A 24,565-nucleotide genomic window follows, 5' to 3' on the forward strand; every position below is an offset into this window, starting at 1 on the left:
ATTTCTTTGTATATGTTCTTCACCTCTTTCGTTAGGTTTACACATAGGTATTTAATTTTCAGGGGTGTAATTGTGACTGGATGATATTTTAAATTTCTTCCTCTTCAATCTTTTTGTTTGCATTAATGAAATTGATTTGTGCATTTTGATATTATACCTGCCATTTTACAATACTGATTTACTGTTTCAATTAATTTTTTCAGCGTAGTCCTTAAGGTTTTTTATGTATATTATCATGTTGTCTATGAAGAATGATAATTATATTTCTTCTTTTCCAATTTGGATTCCTTTTATATCCTTCTGTTTTCAAATTGCTCTAGCTAGAATTTCCAATATGATATTGAGTAGCCGTGTGTGAGTGGACATCCATTTCTCATACCGGATCTTAGTGAAAATGCTTTCTTTCAGATTTTCACCATTAGAAATGATGCTCTTTGTGAGATTTTCATATATGGCTTTTATTATGTTAAGATACGTTCTTTTTACTCTAAGTTTTTCAAGGTCTTTCATCATAAATGGATATTATATTGTATCAAATATTTTCTCAGAATCTATTGATATGACTGTAATTTTTTTTTGTTTTTTTTATAATAAATTTTATTTTTATATTCCCCATACAATTGCAACTGCCCCATTCTGACCCCAATCCCTCCCCTCCTGCCCCCCACCCCAAAAAGTGTCTCTGGTTCATAGTTTTTGTTGATTTTGATTTTCACTTTCTTATAGTTATTCATTTGCCTGGTCCCTTATTTAAGTTTTCTAGATTCCTGCTATGAGTGAGACCATCCGGTATTTTTCTTTTTCATTTTGGCTTATTTCACTGAGCATGATTCCTTCTAGTGCCATCCATGTTGCTGCAAATTGCATGTGTTTATCTTTTTTGAATGCTGAGTAATATTCCATGGTATATATGTACCACATCTTCTTGATCCAGTCATCTATTTTTGGGCATTTGGGCTGTTTCCAAAGCTTAGCTATTGTAAATAGTGCTGCTATAAACATAGGGGTGCAGGTGTTCTTTGGAATTGATGTTTCTGTGTCCTTTGGGTAAATACCTAGGAGTGGAATTGCTGGATCATATGGAAGCTCTATGTTTAGTAGGTGCAGAAATCTCCATACAGCTCTCCACAGTGGTTGGACCAGTTTGCACTCCCACCAACAGTGCAGGAGAGTCCTTTTTCTCCACAACCTCGCCACATTTGTTGTTGCTAGTTTTTTAATATGTGCCATTCTCACTGGTGTAAGATGGTATCTCATGGTAGTTTTGATTTGCATTTCCCTGATTACAAGTGATGTTGAACATTTTTTCATATGCCTGTTGGCCATTTGCATTTCCTCTTCAGAGAAGTTTCTTTTTAGCTCTTCTGCCCATTTTTTGACTGGGTTATTTTCTTTGTTGTTGTAGAGTCTCATCAGCTCTTTGCAGATTTTTGTGATCAGTCCTTTATCAATGGTGTTGGGTGCAAAAATGTTCTCCCAGTCAGTGGGGTTTCTCTTTGTTTTTGTTATTGTCTCTTTTGCTGTGCAGAAGCTCTTTAATTTGATGTAGTCCCAGCTGTTGATCTTTGCCTTCACTATCACTGCTTTGGGTGATGTATCTGTAAAGATGTCTTTGATGTGCAAATCACGTAGAGTTTCGCCTATATTTCCTTCTATATATTTTATGGTTTCAGGTCTTATGTCTAGTTCTTTAATCCATTTTGAGTTGATTTTTGTATATGGTGTGAGGTAGTGGTCAAGCTTCATTCTTTTGCATGTAGCAACCCAGTTTTCCCAGCACCATTTATTGAACAAACTTTCTTTGCTCCAATGCATAGTCTTTGCTCCTTTGTCAAAGATTAGTTGACCATAAATCTGTGGGTTTATTTCTGGATTTTCTATTCGATTCCATTGGTCTGTATGTCTGTTCTTGTTCCAATACCATGCAGTTTTAATGATTATGGCTTGTAGAATAGTTTGAAGTCTGGGAGTGTGATGCCTCCATTCCCTTCTTTCTTTTTCAGGAGAGCTTTGGCAATTCGGGGTTTTTTGTGATTCCATATGAATTTCATCAATAATTGTTCTATTTCTTTTAAGATGACATTGAAATTTTGATTGGAATAGCATTGAATCTGTATATTGCTTTTGGTAGGATGGCCATTTTAATAATGTTTATTCTTCCAATCCATGTCCAGGGGATGTCTTTCCATTTCTTTGTGTCTTCTTCTATTACTTTTAACAGTGTTTTATAGTTTTCTTTGTATAGGTCCTTTACCTCTTTTGTTAGATTTATTCCCAATATTTGATTTTTTTTGTTTTAATAATTAAAGGGATGGTTTTATTGATTTCTTCTTCTTCAGATTTATTGTTTGTGTATAGGAAGGCTACTGACTTTTGTGTGTTGATTTTGTATCCTGCCACTTTACTGAACTGATTGATGAGTTGAATTAGTTTTTTCTGTGGAGTTTTTGGGGTTCTCTATGTATATTATCATATCATCTGCAAATAGTGATAGTTTGACTTTTCTTTTCCTATTTTGGATTCCTTGCATGTCTTTCTCTTGTCTTATTGCTCTGGCTAGGACTTACAGTATTATATTGAAAAGCAGTGGTGAGAGTGGGCATCATTGTCTTGTTCCAGATCTTAATGGAATTGCTTTCAGCTTTTCACCATTGAGAATGATACTGGCTGTTGGCTTCTCATAGATGGCCTTTATGATGTTGAGGTATGTTCCTTGTATCCCAAGAATTTCAAGGGCTTTTATCATGAATGGGTGTTGCACTTTGTCGAAAGCTTTCTCAGCATCTATTGATATTATCATATGGTTTTTATATTTCTTTTTGTTGATGTGTTGGATAACGTTGATTGATTTTTGGATGTTAAACCATCCTTGTGTCCCTGGAATGAATCCTACTTGGTCGTGGTGAATTATCTTATGGATACACTGTTGGTTTCTGATAGCTAAAATTTTGTTGAGGATTTTTGCATCAGTGTTCATTAGGGAGATTGGCCTGTAGTTTTCCTTTTTTGTGTTGTCCTTATTCGGTTTTGGTATTAGTGTGATGTTGGCTTCATAGAACGTGTTTGGTATTGTCTCTTCCTTCTCAATTTTTTGGAAGATTTTGTGAAGGATACGCACCAATACATCTCTGAATGTTTGGTAGATTTCATTTGTAAATATATCAGGTCCTGGGCTTTTGTTTTTGGGGAGGTGTTTGATTACCATTTCAATTTCGCTGCTTGTAATAGGTCTGTTTAGGTGTTCTATTTCTTCTTTATCTAGCTTTGGGTGATTGAAGATTTGTAGGAATTTGTCCATCTCCTCTAGATTGTTGAACTTGTTTCCATACAACTCTTCATAGTAGTTACTGATTATTCATTTTATTTCTGCTGTGTCCGTTGTGATTTCTCCTCTTTCATTTCTGATCCTGTTTATTTGTGCTTTCTCCCTTTTTTCCTTTGTGAGCCTGGCTAGGGGTTTGTCTATTTTATTGATTTTTTCAAAGAACCAGCTCTTGGTTTCATTAATCTTTTGGATTGTTTTTTAGTTTCAATTTCATTTATTTCTGCTTTGGTTTTTATTATTTCTTTTCTTCTGCTGTTTTTGGGGTTTTTTTGTTGTTCTTTTTCTAGATCTTTGAGCTTCAAGATTAGGTTGTTTCTTTGAGTTCTTTCTTGTTTCTTGATGTGAGCTTCTATTGCTATATATTTTCCTCTTATTACTGCTTTTGCTGCGTCCCATACATTTAGGATATTGGTGTCCTCCTTGTCATTCAATTCAAAGAATTTTTTAATTTCCTCTTTGATCTCCTCATTAGTCCAGTGGTCTTCCAGTAGTGTGGTTTTTAGTCTCCATGAGGTAGGAAAGTTCCTTGCCTTCTTTTTATGGTTTATTTAGAGCTTGATGCCTTCATGGTCAGAAAAGATGGTTGGTATGATTTCAATCTTGGTGTATCTGTTGATGTTTGTCTTGTGCCCCAGTATGTGATCGATCCTGCAGAATGATCCGTGTGCGCTTGAGAAAAATGTGTACTCCGTTTTTGGGGGGTTTAGTGTAATATAGATGTCTGTTAACCCCAAATGCTCTAGGTCCTTATTTAGAGCTTTAGTTTCTTTACTTATTTTTTGTCTTGTTGATCTATCCATTGTTGATAGTGGTGTGTTGAAGTCTCCCACTACGTATGTGTTTTCTCTGTTGTCTGTTTTCAGAGATGACAACAGTTGTCTGATATATTTTGGTGCTCCTTCGTTTGGTGAGGATATGTTAATGAGTGTTATTTCTTCTTGAAGTATTGTCCCTTTGATCATAATGTAGTGACCGTTGGGATCCCTTTTTATTTTTTTGAGTTTGAAATCTGTTTTATCAGATATAAGTATAGCTGTTCCTGCTTTCTTTTTTGGTCCATTTGCTTGTAGGATTGTTTTCCATCCTTTAACTTTGAGTCTATTTTTATCTTTTGCAGCTAAATGTGTTTCCTGGAGACAGCAAAAGGTTGGGTTTTGTTTCTTAATCCAGGCTGCAACTCTGTGTCTTTTTATTGAAGAGTTTAGTCCATTTACATTTAGGGTTAATATTGATATGTTAGCATCTGTATTTGCCATTGTGTTTCTCTTTCCTTTGATTTTATTTATTCTTTTAATATCTTTTTTTTTTCCTTGCCTTCTTTCGTTGTTATTCGTCCCTCTGAGGTTCTGGCTTTAGGATTCCTTGTAGTATTTTTTGGAGTGGGGGTTTATTGGTAATGAAGTTCCATAGTTTGTTTTTCTGGGAAGATCCTTATTCTTTCTTCATAGAGGAAGGAAAGCTTTGCGGGATAGAGTATTCTTGGTTGACATCTGTTTTCTTGGAGTCTGTTGACTATGTCCTTCCACTCTCTCCTTGCCCGTAGTGTTTCTTCAGAGAAATCTGATGTCAGCCTGATTGGTTTTCCTTTGAATGTTATTTGTTTCTTCCCTCTTGTCAGCTTCATTATTTTTTCCTTGTCCTGGATTCTTGGGAGCTTCACTATTATGTGTCTTGTTGTATTTTTCCTTTCGTCATGGAAGTTTGGTGTTCTTCTTGCTTCTTGTATATCAATTTTCAGCTCCTTCTTCACATTTAAGAAGTTCCCTTCAATTATCTCCTGGAATATTTTCTCTGTTCCTACATCTCTCTCCTCTCCTTCTGGTATTCCTTTAACTCTTATATTTCCTTTCCTCATGGTGTCTGATTGTTCCTGAAGTCTTTCTTCGTTCTTTTTCCTTCGTACTTCTCTTTCCTTTTCTGTTTTGGTTCTTTTTATTTCTGTGTCTTCAAGAGAACTTATTCGTTCTTCCATTTCATCTATTCTGCTTTCATTGCTTTTCCCAGAATTCTTTAGTTCTTCCATTAATTCTTTGATCTCCTGCATTTCTTTTACTTCCCTCTTTAGGGACTCAATTTCATTCTTCTGATTGTTGATTATTTTTCCCTTATCATTGTTTTCCTTTATGAGTTCTGTCATTTTTTTAATCATGGCAATTGTAAATTCTCTTTCTGGAAGGCTCAGAAGTTCTTCCAAGTTACTGTCGTTGCAATCTGGGGGCTGGATTTCTTTTGTGGTGTGCTTCTTCCCTGAGGAGTTGCTATGTTGCGTGTGGTTCTTCTACTCCCTACTGTCTGTTTTCTAATTTGCCGTATGCGTTGGGACACTGTGTTGCTGGGACTGGCCGGCATCTTGGGTGAGCTTCTCTGCTCCCCTCTGACTCCTCCGGGAGCCATCTGTCAGTTTCAAGCAGTCTTTACTGAAGAAAAGTCCCTGTTCTAAAATGCCGATATGGGGACTCACTCCCCTGTGCTCCTGGTCTGCCCTGGTGGTGGGTTCCCTCTCCCCCTCTGGGCTTGGACTGCAGGCCAGAGGTGTTCTGGTGTGGGCAAACTTCCCCGGCTCACCTCTGGCTCCTGAGGGAGCCTTCTGCAGGCAGTCTCTACTGAAGAAATGTCCCTGTTCTAAAATGGCGATGCGGTACACACTCTCTGCCTGTCCAGTCTCAGGCACACTCTTCTGCGTGCCTGGTCTGCCCCGGCTTTGGGTACTCGCTCCCCCTGTGGGCTCAGACTACTGGTTGGCAGGGGCCCGGCGTGGGCTAACTTCCCAGCTGGCCACTGGCTCCTCCAGGAGCCTCTGCTGGTTTCAAGTCGCTCGGTGGCGCCAGAGATCTCTCCTAGAGCCCTTGGGGAGCTGTTTTTTTTTTTTTTTTCACCCTGTGGGACAGGAAACAGAGTGGGAATGGTAGGGTAAACCTCAACGGCTTTGGGGTGCTGTGCTTGCCTTGTGCCCCACCGTCGTGGAGAACCCACGCCCCGAATTTTGTGCTCCGGATCTCAGTTCCAAAGCCCTCAGGTCCAGGAAGCGGGCTGTAGCCCAGTTCAGTGTCCACAGAATGGTGTCTTTTGCACCCCGCTCCCGTGCCTGGGTGCCTGGTTCCTGGATAATCAGTGAGGGACTTTCACCTCAGTGAGGGTCTTCGCGCGCGTCTCCCTGCAAGCCTAGGTTGCAGGCGCGGGGACCTGGGCAGCCGAGATCCCAATCTGCGTTTGCTTTTCCAGACACCACTTTTCCGCGCATGCTTACCGGGTGGCCCGGGGCTGTGTGCTGGTCCTGGCCTCCTCCTGGGGGGCGGGGTCTCTGTTTAATGGCGCCCGGAGCTCACCTCCGCGGCGAATCCTGCAGGGTCTCCACAGCTCCCATTCACGGGGTGTGGTGGCTGCAATAATTCCTTTCCACTCTCTGTCCCACTTGCTGCGTAGTTTGTTCTTATTGGTCGTTTTAGTGTGTTTTTTTCCTCCTCTCTGCCAGTCGGAGAGTGCCGACTCTGTGGGTGGGGGAGGGGAGCAGGGTTCTGCGCTTTCCTCCCTTCTAGTCCTCATTTATGGCAACTTTCTTCTTCTGGTAGTTTGCTGGAGTCACCCGTTTATCTTCCGTGTCCCAGTTCTCACTGGGACCTGCCGCTTTTCCTCCCTATTAACTTTTTTTAATGGGAGATCTTACTCGCAGAGTCTCCTCTCTGCCATGTTGCTCCGCCCTAATGTTTTTTTTTTAATTGATGTGGTAATCACATTGATTTTCAGATATTGAACCATCCTTGTGATACTGGAAAAAATCCCACTTAGATGTAGTTTATAATTAATTTAATGCATTGTTGAATATGGTTTGCTATGATTTTATTGAGGAATTTTGCATTTGTGTTCATTTGAGAAATTGGTCTGTAGATTTTTGTGTGTATTGTCTTTGAATTGTTACTATTTGTGCATTTGTCATATGTAGCTTTTAATATGATAAAATATTTCCCATGTATCCCATTTTCCAATGGTTTTCATCATAAATACATGGTGAATCTCATTAAATGCTTTCTTGGCATCTATTAATATGATTATATGGTTTTTATTTTCCTGATTATTGATGTGGTGAATTACATTGGTTGATTTTCAGTTGTGGAACTATCCTTGTGTTCTTGGTAAAATTCCCACTGAGTCATGATATAAAATCTTTTTAATGTATTGTTGGATTCAATTTGCTAAGATTTTATTGAGGATTTGTGCCTTTGTATTCATTAGATAGATTAGTCTGTAGATTTCTTTTTTATATTGTGTTTGGTATTGGTACTAGCATAGAATTGACTTGATAAAATGTATTTGGAAATACTCCTTTCTCAATTTCTTGAAAGAATTTGTTCAAGATGTGTATTAGTTTGTCTTTGAAAGTTTGGTAGAATTTGCTTATGAAACCATCTGGTTCTCGACTTTAGTTTCTTGAGAGAGTTTTGATTACTGTTTCAATTTTCTTCCTTGTGATTTGTTTGTTTGGGTTTTCTATTTCTTCCCTATTCAGTCTTGAATGATTGTAAAATTCTAAGACTTTGTCCATCTTATCTATGTTATTGTATATATTTGCATATAAATGTTCGTAATAATCTCTTATCCTCTGAATTTCTACAGTGTCTGTTGTAACTTCTCTTTAGTTTTTGATCCTATTTATGTGAGTTTTCTCCCATTTTTTTCTTAGTGAGCTTAGCTAGAATTTGTCTGCTTTGTTTATTTTTTGAAGACCAAACTTTAATTTATCTTTTGGACTATCTTTTTTATTTCTACTTCATTTATTCATGCTCTAATTTTTTATTATTTATTTCCTGTTACTCACTTTTGGATTTTTTTTTTCTTCTTTGTTCTTTTTCTAGTTTTCAAGATGAGAGGCAAGGTTGTTTATTTGGGCTCTTTATTGTGTCTTGATGTGGGTCTCTATTACTATATATTTCCCTCTTAGTACTGCTTTTGCTTTATGCTATACATTCTGGAAGCTTGTATCCTCATTGTCATTTGTTTCAAGGTATTTTTTGATTTATTCTTTGATTTACTCATTGATCCAGTGGTCTTTCAATAGTGTGTTGTTCCGTCTCCTCATACTAGTGGTTTTCTCTGCTTTCTTTTTGTAATTGATTGCTATTTTGATATCTTTATGTTCTGAGAAGTTATTTGGTATGATTTCAACCTTCATAATTTTTTTATTTGTCTTGTCGACCAATATGTGGTCAATCCTGGAGAGTGAACCATGTGCACTTGAGAAAAAATGTGTATTCTGGCTTGGGAAGATGCAGTACTCTAAAAATATCCATTACGCCCATGTGTTCTAATCCATTGTTTTAAACTATTATGTACCTATTCATTTTGTCTTATTGATTTCTCCACTAGTGAGAGTGGGGTGTTGAAATATCCTACCAAAAATGTATGTTTTCTAATATTTGTTTTCTGTGTTGATAGTACTTGCATAATGTATTTGGCTGTTCCTTAATTTGGTGAGTACATGTTGATGAGTGCTATGTTCACCTGATGCATTGCCCCCTTAATCAGTATGCAGTGTTCATTCCTCTCTCTTGTTATCTTTTTGAACTGGAAATATGTTTTTTCTGATATAAGTGTTGCTGTCCTTGCAGTTCTTTTGTGTCCTATTCACTTCTAGGATTGCTTTCCAACCTTTCACTTGAGCCTATGTTTATCTTTGAAGCTCAGGTGTGTCTCCTAGAGATAGAAGGTTGGACTATGTTTCCTAATTCATCCAGACATTCTGTGTCTTTTTATTAGTGAGTTTAGTCCACTAATATTTAGAGTGATTGTTGATATCTGAAAGCCTGTTGTTGCCATTTTGTCTCTAGTTTTGTAGTTGTATCTACTCTTTTTTCAGTTAGTTTTGTTTGTCCCTCTACTTGGCTTAGATATTAATTTTTTTTTCAATATTTATGTGAAGGGAGTCTTGTGTTTGAAAACTCCTTCAGGGCCTCCCCAGTGGCACAGTGGTTGAGCACTGGGCTGCGAAGCTGCCTGCAGCCTCTGCAACACTGGTTCAATCCCCAGCTGCTGGTGAGGGTCCCACATGGCGTGCAGAACTCTCCTGCTGTTCCTGCTGCTCCCCTCAGCAGTGTACTTCGTCAGTCTGCCTGTTCTGCTCCTCGCTCCGGCTCTGGTGAATTCTTTAACCCTCCTGCACTTCTGACTGTACCCAGTGCTTGTTTAAATAAATAAATAAAACTTAAAAAAAAAAGAAAACTCCTTCAGTTTTCCTATATCTGAGAAAGCCTTTTATTCTCTCTTATACCTAAAGGAAAGCTTTGTAGGATATAGTATTCTTGGTTGGCAGGTTTTTTTCTTTAAGTTTTTTTATCACATTATTCCATTCTCTCTTTGCCTGCAGTGCTGCTTCTGAGAAGGCCAATGTTAGCCTGATTTGGGTTTCTTTGTAGTTCATTTGTTTCTTCCCCACACACAACTTCAATTCTTGAATCCTTGGAAATTTCACCACAGTATGTCTTGGTGTTGGTCTCATTTTGTTTAAGTACCCTGGTGTTCTTTTGTCTCCTGGATTAGTGTATTTATTTCCTTTTCTGGGTTTAGGAAGCTTTTTTGTCTCTGTTCCCTTTCTGGGTCACCCATTATTTTTATACTGCCTTTCCTCATAGTGGGGCATGGTTCATGAAGTGTTTCTTCAATTGTTTATTACTTTATTTCTTTTTCTTCTTCCATCTTGCTTATTTATAAATTTGTACCTTTAGTTTCACTGATTTACTCTTCCATTTGGTTTATTTTACTCCTATAGCTTTCTATAATATTTTTCATCTCCTCTATCATTTTTCATTTTACAACTCCTTTTTTTCCTTCTTTAGAGTGTCATTTTCAATCTTCTGTTCATTAATTTTCTAAGAACATTCTTTTTTCTGAATTTTCTTGCATGTCTTAATCAGCTTTTCTGCATCCTGCTGTATTTTTTTAAACAGATCTTTCATATTTTTGTGATTGGCTTCTAGATATATGTTCTCCATCTGTGGAGTTATATTCCCTTTCAGACGTCTGCAGTCATTCATTGTGTTATTCCATCTCCCCACTTTTTTCAGGACCTCACTGCTCTGGGTTTGGTCTCTGCTGGACATGTTTCCTAAACTCCCAAATGGGGCTGGAGCCCTCATCAGAGGGTCAATGGGGGGTGCTGTTCTCAATCAGGGCCCTGTGTAACCTGGACTGGGGCTTGCACAGATTCCCAAGATGCTAGTATGTAGGTCTTGCATTAGGTCATTGCCTGGAGGATGGGTTAGTATCATCGATGATGGGAGGGTGTCCCTGCATGGCCTGGATTGGGAAAGGCCCTCTTGCCAAGGTGTTGGTGGGTATGGCCAGAGTTGGGGGCACTTCTCACAGTACAATTGAGAGTTGCTACTGTCAGATGAGGCCCTACGCAGCCCAAAGTGGGATGTGTGCAGGTTCCTGAAGCACTAGTGGGTGGGCTCAGCTTCAGAGCTGATTTCTGGACGTACATGAGATTTGAAGATATTGGGTAAGGTCTGAAATGGCTCAGACTGGGATTTTGATGTTGGATGAGGCCTTTCACAGTTTGGACTGGGTCATACACTGACTTGCGAGGTGCTAGTACCTGGCACCAGGATTGAGGGCAATTCTAGGAGATATAAATCTATTTTTGATGTAAATTTTAGTTACACAGGTGTGTTTATTTCAATTAATCAAATTCTATCTATGCATAGTACAAGTTTTAGGTACATATATATAGTACATACTATATAATTCAATAAAATTTCTTCTTTTTAAATGATAAAATACAGATCCATACATAATTTTGGATGAATCTTACCACACCAAGTGATAATATTAAGTTCCAGTGGCTATATAATGCATGAAGTCTTTTTATAAAGTTAAAACACCTCAAATTAAAAACAACTTTAAAAATTAAAAACCAACAGTTAAAAACCCTATATTTAACATCTGTCTATCTATCATGTTTTTATCTATCCATCCACCAATGCATTTATCTTTTTTCAGAGAACTTTCAATAGCAATGAAGTGTAAAGGAATCTGGGCCAGCATATGGGAACTGACACAAGACCCCAGCTATGGCCTTAAGTCCCTACTGGGTAATTGTCCCTCAGCCTCACTGGTAAGGACACCAGGCAAGACCCCAAGATTATGCCAAGTAAAAGCAACCCTCAGTCCTACCTGTAAGGACCCAGGCTCAATGCAAGGGATAGAAATGTGCCCACTGGATGCCCAACCAACAGCAGTATGGCTCTGAAAATAAACAATGGGGATATGAAAAAAAAAAATGTCCACATGAGTCCTCAAGGAAATACCACACTACAGAAAGAAAACAAATCTCCAGAACCCAATCATTACAAAGACATGGACGATTTTTTCCCCTATCATATATGACATTCAAACTTGTAATGTTAAAGGAATTTGAAGAAGACACAGAAAAGTGGAACAAAGATAAACAAGAAAATTCAGAAAAGTAAATGGAGGTCCTGAGAAACAAAATCAATGAACTGAAGATAGAAAATTCTAAGCTTGAAATAAAAAAACAATGGAGATTCAGGATATAAAAAGAGAAATAGAGGAGATGAAAAATTCAGGAAAAAATTATGGAAGTATATAGACCAAATGAAAGAATGAATCAGTGTAATTGAAGATGTGAATGAACAAAGAGTCAGGGTAGAAAATGGAAGAAAGAGATAAAGTAAAATCATAATGAAGAAACACTCCAAAAATTATGCAACTCCATGAAGAAAGGCAACATAAAAATACCATAGGAAATACCACAATACCCATGGGGGAGAAGGGAGCAAGAGGGAGAAAGGAACATAAAACATATTTAAAGTAATAATGGAGGAAATTTCCTGAACTTGGATAAGAGAATACAAAAGCAAATCAAGAAAACAAAAAAGAAGCCTAGGGTACATAAACAAAATGAGGCCTATGCCACAATATATAGTAGTCAAACCCAAAATTTCAAGACAAAGAAAGGATACTGGAACTGACAAGAAAGAACAAGCAGATAACCTATAAAAGCACCCCAATCAGCTAAACATCAGAGTTTTCTGAAGAAACACTACAGGCAAGAAGAGAATGGAATGATGTGTTCAAAATAAGTAAAGATAGAGAAATGTCAGCCAAGAATACTTTTTGCTGCAAGACTGTGCTTTCAGATATGAGGACGATATAATAAAGATCTTCTCAGACAAACAGAAACTTAACTAGTTTGCAAACACTAGATCACCCCTACAAGAATTACTAAAGAGAGCTTTCACATCTAAAACAAAGAAAACAGGGGCCTCCCTGGTGGTGCAAGGGGTTAAGAACCACACCATGAAGCAATCCGCAGCCTCTGCAGCAAAAGTTCAATCCCTGGCCTGCCAGGGCGCAACCCACATGGTGCAGCAGACCTCTCCTGACTCGCCTGCTGCTCCCCTCAGCAGTGTATTTCAGTCAGTCTGCCTGTTCTGTTCCCCACTCTGTCTCTGGTGAATCCTCTTACCCCCGACCCCGCATCTCTGGCCTGTACCCCAGCTCTTGTATGCATAAATAAATAAATCTTAAAAAAAATAAAATGAAGAGAACATACACAAAGAATCAAATAAGAAAATAGATCAAGCCACACAAGGGAAGGATAAAAATGTTAGCAACGACTTTCTCATATCGATAATCATTCAAAAATAAATGGATTGGGCACGGCAGACCTCTCCTGTCTCGCCCGCTGCTCCCCTCAGCAGTGTGTTTCATCAGTCTGCCTGTTCTGTTCCCTGCTCTGTCTCTGGTGAATCCTCTCACCCTCCCATGCATCTGGCCTGTACCCCAGCTTTTGTATAAATAAAAAAATAAATCTTTAAAAAAAAAAGCTCTAAAAAATAAATAAATAAAAATAAATGGATTGGAGGCTGAAGCCTGACAGGGGTGGCCCCATGGGACTAGCCCAGCGCCACCCAATTTGAGGGGAGCAGCATGAAGAGCAGACACCACTGCCACCAGAGCCACAGCCTTGTCCTGGAGCATGTTGCCCCACGTTCTGCATGCTGTGGTCTCAAGTCTCTTTACCTTCAAAAAGAGAAAAATTGACCCCTCACATCGTGGAGATTCACTCAAGAAACTAAAATTAGGGATTTCCTTCAAATGTGGACATAGCTAATCAAGAAATAACAAGACCCAATGGGCCAAATACCAGATATAAAACATACCAGTTCAAACTAGCACTTCTGGGTGAGTCTGCTGTCAGAAAATCAAGCCTAGTGCTTTGTTTTGTGAAAGGCCAATTTCATGAGTACCATAAACGCTGCTTTTCTTACCCAAACTGTGAGTCTAGGTAACACAACAATAAAGTTTGTAATATGGGATATATATAGCTGGTCAAGAAAAATTTATAATCTAATACTAATGTGCTACAGAAGAGCACAAGCAGCCATTATAGAATTCAAGCTTGCCATCATAAAGAAATCACAAATAAGGAGTATTTTGCCAAAACCAAAATCTGGGTTAAAGAACTTCAGAGGCGGACAAGTCCTAATATTGTAAAATCTTTATCAGGAAACAAGGCTGACCCTGCAAATAAAAGTGCTATCGAATTTCAAGAACCACAGTCTTATGCAGATGACAACAGTTTATTATTCATGGAGACACCAGCTAAAACATTAATGATTGTAAATGAAATATAGCAGTAACTAAAAAGTTGCCAAAGAATGAACCATAGAATCCAGGAGCAAATTCTGCCAGAGGAAGGTGGTAAATCTTATTGGATCCACTCAGCCAACCAGAAGTCAGTGTTGCAGTAACTAAACCTCCAGTGTGAACTAGATGGAATAGTCTTCTGTTTCCTAATGTTAATAACAGTAGAAATGCAGCATTTAACTTACCCGGTATGACTACACCTGAAGGGAGAGATTTTTTTACTTGCAAAATAGTGACAATAATGTAAACTGTTGGTACTTCGATAAAAATTTTATATAAAAAATAAAAACAATAAAGTGTAATAAAACAGAAACCATGGAGCAATGAACATGGGATTCAGGATAGCTAACCCAAGAGAGAGGAAGAGCAGGAAGAAAATAAGTGGTTAAATGTCAAATTACTTTCAAGGCATAATTCTCATTTTGTGTGTTGGATTTACACATGTTTATTACACTACAAATATTGATTTATTAAATAAATAATTAAAAGTAGTCCATGTATGAGACCAATGAAGACAAAATGTCATAGAAAATATTTATAAGAAAGCCAATTTTGTGCATTTGAGGTTCAAGTTTTTTAATAATTAAAAATTAACTTATGATGGAAATGTTTGCTGTCAACTTAAATATGTGTCTTCACTCCAATTCCATCCATGTTGCTATAAATGGTATGAGTTTATTTTTGATGCTTAACCACTGTGCTATACTGCCTCCCTGAGGACAAAGAACATATTTTATTTATATCTTAATATTTCAAATTGTTCACCAGAGTAGTTGTTTAAAAAATATTTGCATAGGGGCCTCCCCAGTGGCGCAGCAGGTTGAGCAACTCCCTGTGAAGCTGTCTGCAGCCTCTGCAGTGCAGTTTCTATTCCTGGCCAGCCTCTCCAGAGTGGATTTGATTCCCGGGCTGGCCAGGGAGATGTTCCATTCCTGTCTGGCCAGGGAGATTCCCACATGGTGCGGCAGACCTCTCCTGTCTCACCTGCTGCTCCCCTCAGCAGTGTTTTCGGTCTGTCTGCCTATTCTCCCCACTCTGTCTCTGGTGAATCCTCTCACCTTCCTGCGCATCTGGCCTGAACCCCAGCTATTGTATAAATAAAAAATAAATCTTTAAAAAATATTTGCAGGGCCTCCCCGGTGGCGCAGCGGTTGAGCGCTGGGTTGAGAAGCTGCCCGCGGCCTCTGCAGCGCCGGTTTGATCCCCAGCTGCTCCCAGGCCACTGGAGGAGGGTCCCACATGGCGCGCAGACCTCTCCTGCTGCCCGCTGCTCCCCTTAGCAGTGTACTTTGGTCCTTCTGCCTGCTCTGCTCCCCGCTCTGGCTCTGGTGAATTCTCTCACCCTCCCGTGCTTCTGACTGTACCCAGTGCTTGTATAAATAAATAAATCTTAAAAAAAAAATTCAGAAAAATCTTTAAAAAAAATATTTGCATAAATTAATACAATTCAACCAGATCAAGGAACTTTAGCCATTTAAAAATTATATGCTCTAAGAAAATATCAGTCTTGGAAGTTAAATTCCTATTTATTAATGCTGTTCCACCCATACTAGTCGGTAGAAGTCTATATAAATAATATTGATGCCTTTCTGAATTAATCCCTGAAATTCTGGATTTAATAAATAAATCAAAATATATTTAGAACCGCTTAACAGACTTCTGCATACTGTTGAAAAAATGATTGTAGGATGTGTGAGGCCTCCATGGATAAATATATCAGTGTAATGAATAAAGTTTTTTTTAAGGTTTATTTCTTATTTTCTTTCCATTATTTTACTAGAGAGTGGTCATCTTAGATACTATTACATCTAAATATTGTCATAATTTGTTAACTTACAAGAAATTATAGAAAAATTTTTCTAATTTTTCAGGACTCACAGTTCACCACCCTGATTTAATAGATCCTAATTTAATAACAAATCTCATAAAGACAAACACATCCAAGTAAATAATTTTAATATGAATAGTGATAAATGCAACACAAAAATAAAGGAATAAGCTAAGTAAATGATTCAATAAGACAAGGTGAGCCAGAAAAGGATAGATTAATTCAAGAGTTTACTAGGTGACTCTGGAATTCCAAGCACTGTTCTCATTATAAAAGAGACAACAATTAAGTTACATAAGATTATTGCACATAATAAGTTTATAGCTTTGTTGTAATGACTAGCAGAACAAAACATTATAGTATTAATAGAGGATTATTATTAAAAACTGTATGTAAAATTGTGTTGGAGCACAGTATATAGAAAGATTAAGTCTTCCCTTTTTTTTTTCTGTAGTAGCATTGGTTTACAATATTGTATATGATTCAGAGGCATAGGATCATACGTCAGATACATGTCACCACACCACATCCACCACCAAAAGTCCAGACTCCCCTACCATAGTCCGTTGTATCCCCTCTGCACTTAGTTTTGCCCTTTATCATCCCCATCTTGTAGTCTCAATTCCACAGTCAAGTTTCTAGGGTTTGTTATTGGTTTGGTTTTGTATGACCCTTTGTTTTGTTTCTCTCTATTCCACATGTAAATGAAATCATTTTTTCTTCTCCTACTGATTTAGGATTAACCCATCCAGTTTCATACATGTTGCTGCAAATCAAAAGAGTTCATATTTTTTTATAGCTGAGTTGTATTCTATTGTATACCATGTCTTTTTAAAAAAATATTATTTTCATTGACATAATTTTGACTTACATTGTTGTTGGCATTTTGTGGGTACAGGATTCCCCCTCAGATATCACCACCGTAGTACCAATTTTTAATCCACTCCACTGTCCTTGGTCACACAGGTTGTTTCCTTAAGTTGGCTACTGAAAATAGTGTTGCAATGTACTTAAGAGTGTATATAACTCTTCAAATTAGTGATTTTGTATTCTTCAGGCAGACACCTATTAGTGGAATTGCTAGATCATGTGGTAGATCTATTTTTAATATTTTGTAACAACATACTGTTTTCAATAGCAACTGGACTGGGCTACATTCCCACTAACAATGTACTAGGGTTCCTTTTACTTCACATCCTTGTTGTTTCTGGTCTTTTTGATAGGGTCCATTCCCACAGGTGTGAGGTTGTATCTCATTGTGATTTTTGTTTTTCCTTTAGGATGATTTGAGATTTATTTATTTTTTTTAATATTTTATTTTATATAATTTTACATCATTTTTCATCTTTGCACAATGTATACATTATCATTTTGGTTATATTTGCCATACAATTGCACCCCCCCCTTATTTTGACTCTAGTTCTTCCGCTCCCCACCCCACCCTCCTCCCGCCCCTTGTAGTGTGTCTCTGGTTTATAGCTGCTTGTTGATTTTGATTTATTACTTTGTATTGATTAGTCTTTTTCCTGGTCTCTTGTTTAGGTTTTCTAAATTCCTGCTATGAGTGAGACCATCCGATATTTTTCTTTTTCATTCTGACTTATTTCGCTGAGCATGTTCCCTTCCAGCTCCATCCATGTTGCTGCAAACTGCATGTGTTTATCTTTTTTGATTGCTGAGTAATATTCCATTGTGTATATGTACCACATCTTCTTGATCCAATCATCTATTTTTGGGCATTTGGGTTGTTTCCATAGCTTAGCTATTGTGAACAGTGCTGCTACGAACATAGGCGTGCGTGTGGAGATTTCTTGACCTGTTAAACATAGAGCTTCCATATGATCCAGCAATTCCACTCCCAGGTATTTACCCAAATGACTCAGAAACAGTCATTCCAAAGGGCATCATTGTGATTTTTTTTTTTAAGATTTATTTATTTATACAAGGACGGGGGTACAGGCCAGATGCGAGGGAGGTTGAGATGATTCACCAGAGACAGAGCAGGGAACAGAACAGACAGACTGATGAAATACACTGCTGAGGGAAGCAGTGGGCATGACAGGAGAGGTCTGTGGCGCCATGTGGGACCCTCGCCGGCTGGCCAGAATCAAACCGGCTCTGCAGAGGCTGCGGACAGCTTCACAGCGCGGGGCTCAAATGCCTGAGCCACCAGGGTAGGCCCTCATTGTGATTTTTATTTGCATATCCCTAATAATAAGTAATGATGAGCATTTTTTCATGTGCCCTTTGGCCATCAGTTTATCATCTTTGGAGAAGTGTCTGTTCAGCTTTACGGCCCATTTTTTCATTGGGTTACGTTTTCTTTTTCGTAGGCTCTGTATGAGCTCTTTATATATTTTGGATATAAGTCCCTTGTCAGATGTATTATATGTAATTATCTTCTCCCATTCAGTAGGATGTCTTTCAGTTTGAACTTTTTTTTTTTTTTTTGCTATGCAAAAGCTTTTTAGTTCAATGTAGTCCCATTTGTTTATATTTACTTTTCTTTCTGTTGTTGTGGAGACAAGTCCAAAAGACATCACTAAAGCTAATGTCATGGAGAGTTTTGCCTAAGTTTTCTTCAATGTAGTTTATGGCTTCAGGCTTTACACTCATGTCTCTAATCTATTTTGAGTCAATTTTTGTGTAAGGTGTGAGACTGGGATCTAGTTTCCTTCATTTGCATGTGGTTGTCCAGTTTTCCCAACACCATTTGTTGAAGAGACTCTCCTTTCTCCAATATATATATACTCTTGCTTTCTTTGAACTCTTAATCTTCTTTAGATGAGATGGTGTAAACATGCTGTTTATGTATATTATTGTATGAATTATTGTTTATGTGTATTATTTTTAATATATAATATACTTATGTGGTTGAAAAACTAAAGCAGTAAGTAAAGTTTTATATTGAGAAGTTCCATTTATAACACCTCTTCATCTATACCATACTCCCCTACACCTTACAGGTAATGGTTTTATTATACTTTTAATACACTTGGGGATACCTACAGTGTATCTCTATGTAAATACAATAAAATAAATATATATGTCACTATCATATATCCTATGCATATTTTGTACATATGCTCCCATTTCTTGCTTTCCTTTTCATTTAACTGCATATCCTGGAGATCTTCCCATATCAGTATATTTGGAAAGGGCCTCCACTGATTTTTAAACAAATGGATAGTACTCTATTATGTGGCTGTATCATAATTTATTTAGCAAGTTCTCTAATGATGGACTTTTGTTTTTTTCCCAATCGTTTATTATTACAGAGAGTATATCAATAAATGGTTTTGGATACATGTGCAAGTATATCTATAAACATTAATTGTTACCAATATTGCTAAGTCATAGTATAAATTTGTATTTTTGATGCATATTAACAAATAATCCTTCATAGGGATTGTTCTTACAAAACATATGAGAATTTCCTGGGGGATGATTGGTGGTAATTCTCTCTCATTGTAGTTTAATGCATATTTCTCTTATTATGAGTAAAATAGAGCTTTTTTAAAAAGATTTATTTATTTGTTTGTTTATTTATTTATTTATTTATTTATTTATTTATTTATACAAGCACTGGGTACAGTCAGAAGCGTGGGAGGGTGAGAGAATTCACCAGAGCCAGAGCAGGGAGCAGAACAGGCAGACTGATGAAGTACACTGCTGAGGGGAGCAGCTGGCGCAGCAGGAGAGGCCTGCACGCCATGCGGGACCCTCACCCGGCAGCCAGGGATCGAACTGGTGCTGTAGAGGCTGGGGGCAGTTTCGCAGCCAAACGCTCAACCGCAGCGCAACCAGGGAAGGCCCTAAAATAGAGCATTTTTTAAAAAGATTTATTTATTTATTTACACAAGCACTGGGTACAGTCAGAAGCGTGGGAGGGTAAGATAATTCACCAGAGCCAGACCAGGGAGCAGAACAGGCAGACTGATGAAGTACACTGCTGAGGGGAGCAGCAGGCGCGGCAGGAGAGGTCTGGAGGCCCAAATAGAGCATTTTTATATGTATAGGGAACTTACGCTCTTTTTTCTCTAACTATGCATTCATTTCTTTTCCCCATTTTTCTATTTGATTGCTTGACTTTGTTATATCAACTTCTAGCACCTCTTCATAAACCAGGAAGGTTAGTTCTCATCTGTGATATAATTGCAAATATTTTTCTAAATTTTCATTTTTTTCAAATTTTTCTAAATCGTTGTCATTCAGAAATGTATTTTTAAATAGTTGACATTATCAGTCTTTAAAACAACTGGTCTTGAGGGCCATCCTGGTGGTGCAGGGGGTTGAGCACCACACTATGAAGCAACCCGCAGCCTCTGCAGCATGAGTTTGATCCCTCGCCAGCCAAGGAGCTACCCACATGGCACAGCAGACCTCTCCTGACTCACCCGCTGTTCCCCTCAGCAGTGTGCTTCGGTCAATCTGTCTGTTCTGTTCCCCACCATCTCTGGTGAATGCTCTCACCCCCCACATCTCTGGCCTGTACCCCAGCTCTTGTATGCATAAATAAATAAATCTTTAAAAAAAACTGATCTTGAACTTTGAGCTATAGTTTAAAATGCCTTTCCTACCTATTAACTATGAAAAAGCATTGACTCATTTTTTCTTCCTCTTTTGTGTCTTCTTAAAAAAAAAAAAAAAACAACAACATTTGGGGCCTTCCTGGTGGCACAGGGGTTAAAGTCAGCACTATCAAGCTATCTGCAGCCACTGCAGCATGAGTTCAATCCCAGGCCCAGGGAGCTACCCACATGGTGCAGCTGACCTCTCTTGCCTTGCCCGCTTCTCCCTTCAGCAGTTTATCTCAGTTGATCCGCCTGTTCTGCTCCATACTTTGTCTCTGGTGAATCCTCTCAACCCCCCAGTTCTTGTATGCATAAATGAAAAAAGTAAAAGTCTATAATTTTTTTTGATTTGGAATTTATTCTGGGTGTTAAGTATACATTATAACAATCTCTGCCCTTATTCTTTACTTTTTTCTGCAATAATTTAGAGCTTATTCCAGGCATCTTTTCTGGTCACTCTAAATACTTTAGTATGCACCTCTCAATGATAGTACTTATTTTACCATACAACTACCATGCTTAACAAAATTAACAGTAATTCCTTAATAGCATACAATGCTCAATCTGTATTAATTTTTACCCATCATCTTAAAGTTTTTTTACAGCCATTTATTTTTTTCTCTCATCAGTATCCAAATAAGGTCCACATATCCTGTTTGGTTTTAGTCTCTTAAGACTGAAGAGAACCAGCAGAGTGCAGTGTCACTCTTTAAAGCTAATTTTTGTAGCCAGAAATAGGATTTAAACAAACAGATGACATTTATTCATTGTTTTGCACAATATATGTAATTTTATCAAGACATGGGATTCATAAAATGCAATTTGGTTTTGATAAATCTAGACTTCATTGCATTATTCTATAATTTTTCAAATAATAATTTGTGAGCATTCTTTTTATTAAGATTTTGTTTTACTTTTATTTCTTAATCCCAAATTTGAGGTACATATGTCCTCACAAGGTAAATATACATGGTGGGTTACTAGCATATTGCAATTGGATGAGCTGTGGATTAATTATAATATAGAGTTCATAACTCAGAGAGCATGAAAACCAAGTATATACAGTCATAACATTAATAACATAATCAACACTACATATCAGGTACTCATTTTAATACTTGACATGAATTATCTTAATACTTTATACAATCCTTTGAAGTATTTTATCCCTAAGTGTCCAATGAGACAAATGGGGGACAGAACAGAGCTGGCTCTATAACTCTTGCATGTCGGCATCATGTCCGTGACCTTCCCGGTGAGACGGACAAAATGGTGCTCTTATGCTAGTTATTCTGAACACTTTTTGAGCCATTGACTTTGAGATATGAGTGGGTGCTCAGAAAAAAAATTCACGTACCAAGGTTAAGTTTTCTCGGCTCAGGAAAGGAAGTTTAAAGTACATTGTCAGTCTTCCCCGTAGTCTAATGCTAGTTCAAAAATTCAAATCAAAATAAAATAAGTACCCCCTCCACATCTGTTTCACTGTTTATTCTAATATGTGTTTCAAAGTACCAAGATGCACATGTAATAATTGTAGGTACTCCTGGGTCTTACTAGTTATAAAAAATTAAACACATTAACAAATAAATTTGGTAGTACCAAATGCTGGTTCGCTGACAAATGTAGTCATCAGTTCAGAATTCTGTGCTGACAGCAGGATTTTTCTGACAATTACATTAATAGTTGAATTTCTGAGTACAAGGAGGCAACAGATACTGGAGTTTCAGGATGCTTTTCTTTTTCTTTTATTCTTTAAAAAAAAAAGATTTATTTATTTATGCATACATGAAGTGGGATACAAGCCAGAGGTGCAGGGGGCCAGTGGGAGGTGAGAGGATTCATCAGAGACAGAGTGGGGAACAGAACAAGCAGACTGACTGAAATACACTGCAGAGGGGAGCAGCGGGTGAGACAGGAGAGGTCTCCTACACCATGTGGGTAGGTCCCTGGCTACCTGGGGATTGAACTCATGCTGCAAAGGCTGTAGAAAGTTTCACAGTGCTGTGCTTAACCCCTTGTGCCACCAGGGAGGCTCAGTATGAGGATGCTTTTCTTGAGGAGTTGTGGAGTAGCTACATTTGGCCACAGTTCCTGGAACAGCCCTTGGATCTTCCACTGATTTCCAAACAGCGGGAATTTGATATTGAAATTACAGTTGGTTAGGGGCCAGTTGCTGTACATTGAAGCCACAGGTTGCTTCATTTTACTGTAGGTAAACATGTATAGGCAACATTTAGTGTTTTGATTATCCATCATCTATTTGCTTTTCCTCTACATTTTTTTATTTTATTTTTTAATTGTTTTTATTTTTAATTTTATATATTTTTACATAATTTTTCATTTTTGCACAATGTATGCATTTCCGTCTTGGTTATAGTCCCCATACAATTCCCACCCCCCTTGTTTTGATCCTATACCCTCCACCCCTCCCCCTCCCCCGTAGTGTGTTTCTGGTTTATAGTTGCTTGTTGATTTTGATTTTTACTTTTTTATAATTAGTCTTTTTCCTGGTCTCTTATTTAGGTTTCTAAATTCCTGCTATGAGTGAGCCCATCCGGTATTTTTCTTTTTCTTTCTGGCTTATTTCGCTGAGCATGTTCCCTTCCAGCTCCATCCATATTGCTGCAAATTACATGAGTTTATCTTTTTTGATTGCTGAGCAATAGTCCATGGTGTATATGTATCACATCTTCTTGATCCAGTCATCTATTTTTGGCCATTTGGGTTGTTTCCATAGCTTAGCTATTGTAAATAGTGCTGCTATAAACATAGGGATGCAGGTGCCCTTTTGAATTAATGATTCTGTGTCCTCTGGTTAAATACCTAGGAGTGGAAATGCTGGATTATATAGAAGCTCCATCTTTAGCAGGTTGAAGAATATCCACACAGCTTTTCATAGTGGTTGGACCAGTTTGCACTCTCACCAGCAGTGCAGGAGAATTTGTGAGTATTCTTATCTACTATTGTTTTATGTACTTATTGTTAAAATTGAAATATTTTCTAATGAGAGGGCAAAACAATTTCAGTAATGTATCATACTTGGGTACAGTATGCACAATGATCCTGAAACACTGGCCACAGTCAGTGCACAAAGAGGCAGACCAAACCATATGGGGTTTTCTAGGGCCATTAAGGATTTTGGGTAATACCCTGAATACACTGGGAAGTCATTGAAATATTTTAATTTTACAGTTGTAGGACTTCAACTCAGAAAAATTCTGAATATTTTATGTTGATTAATTCACTGAAAATATACAAGGAAAGTCTTCTACCATAACCCAATGTGTACATTCACACTTTTTCTGCCCTGTCCCCCTCCCTCTTTGGCAGCCTCAGTTTTGTAGTCATAATTCTATAGTTTGTATTGGTGTGTTTTTATGTGACACTTTCGTTTTGATCCTCTATATTTTACATAAAAGTGACACAATCTGAACTTTCGATTTCAAGGTGGTGGATGTGATGTGGTAACTTACACCTGTAGAATATGACATTATACCTTTAAATCATGTATAATAATGTAAACCAATGCTACCTAAATAAAATATTTTTAAATATACTAAGATAATTAAACTGTGTCCATAACTTGGCTATTATAAATAGTACTGTGATTAACATAGATGTACATGTAGCCCTTTAAATTAGTGCTTTTGCTTTCTTTGAGTAGATACCTAAGAATGGAATTGCTGGGTCGTATTGTAAATCTATTTTTGATATTTTGAGAAGCCTCCATACTATTTTCCATAGGGGATGGATTAGTCTATATTCCCACCAAGAGTGTATAAGGGTTCCTTTTTCACCACACCCTTGCCAATGACATGAGTGGATTAAGATGTGGTATAAACACAATGGAATACTATTCATCTATAAAACAATGAGATCTTGACATTTTTGAAGTGAGCAAATTTGAAGGGACATATGTACTACTTGTTCATTACAGCACTATTTACAACAGTCAATTTATGGAAACAATTTAATAGTCCTTGTATATTCTTATTGGGATTTTATGATTCATATTCAATATATATAGGGATATACTGGCTCCTTAGTAAAACATATTATAATCTTGTATGTGATCAGAATAATTGTATGTCCATTCAACTTTTTTCCAATTATTTTTCCCATTATAACAATAGGTAAGGCATATGGACTGAAGGATTTTAAAATAATCCCATT

At 37.6% G+C, this 24,565-nt stretch overlaps 1 pseudogene; it reads left to right on the plus strand.

Annotated features, from left to right (window-relative positions):
* Positions 1–10,797: 10,797 nt before the first annotated feature.
* On the plus strand, positions 10,798–14,049 carry LOC119245597 (ras-related protein Rab-5A-like; annotated as a pseudogene).
* The last annotated feature ends 10,516 nt before the right edge of the window (positions 14,050–24,565 follow it).

The sequence above is a fragment of the Talpa occidentalis genome, unplaced genomic scaffold, assembly GCF_014898055.3.
Source record: "Talpa occidentalis isolate TD23 unplaced genomic scaffold, MPIMG_talOcc4v2.1 talOcc4.15, whole genome shotgun sequence".
NCBI classification, from domain to species: domain Eukaryota; kingdom Metazoa; phylum Chordata; class Mammalia; order Eulipotyphla; family Talpidae; genus Talpa; species Talpa occidentalis.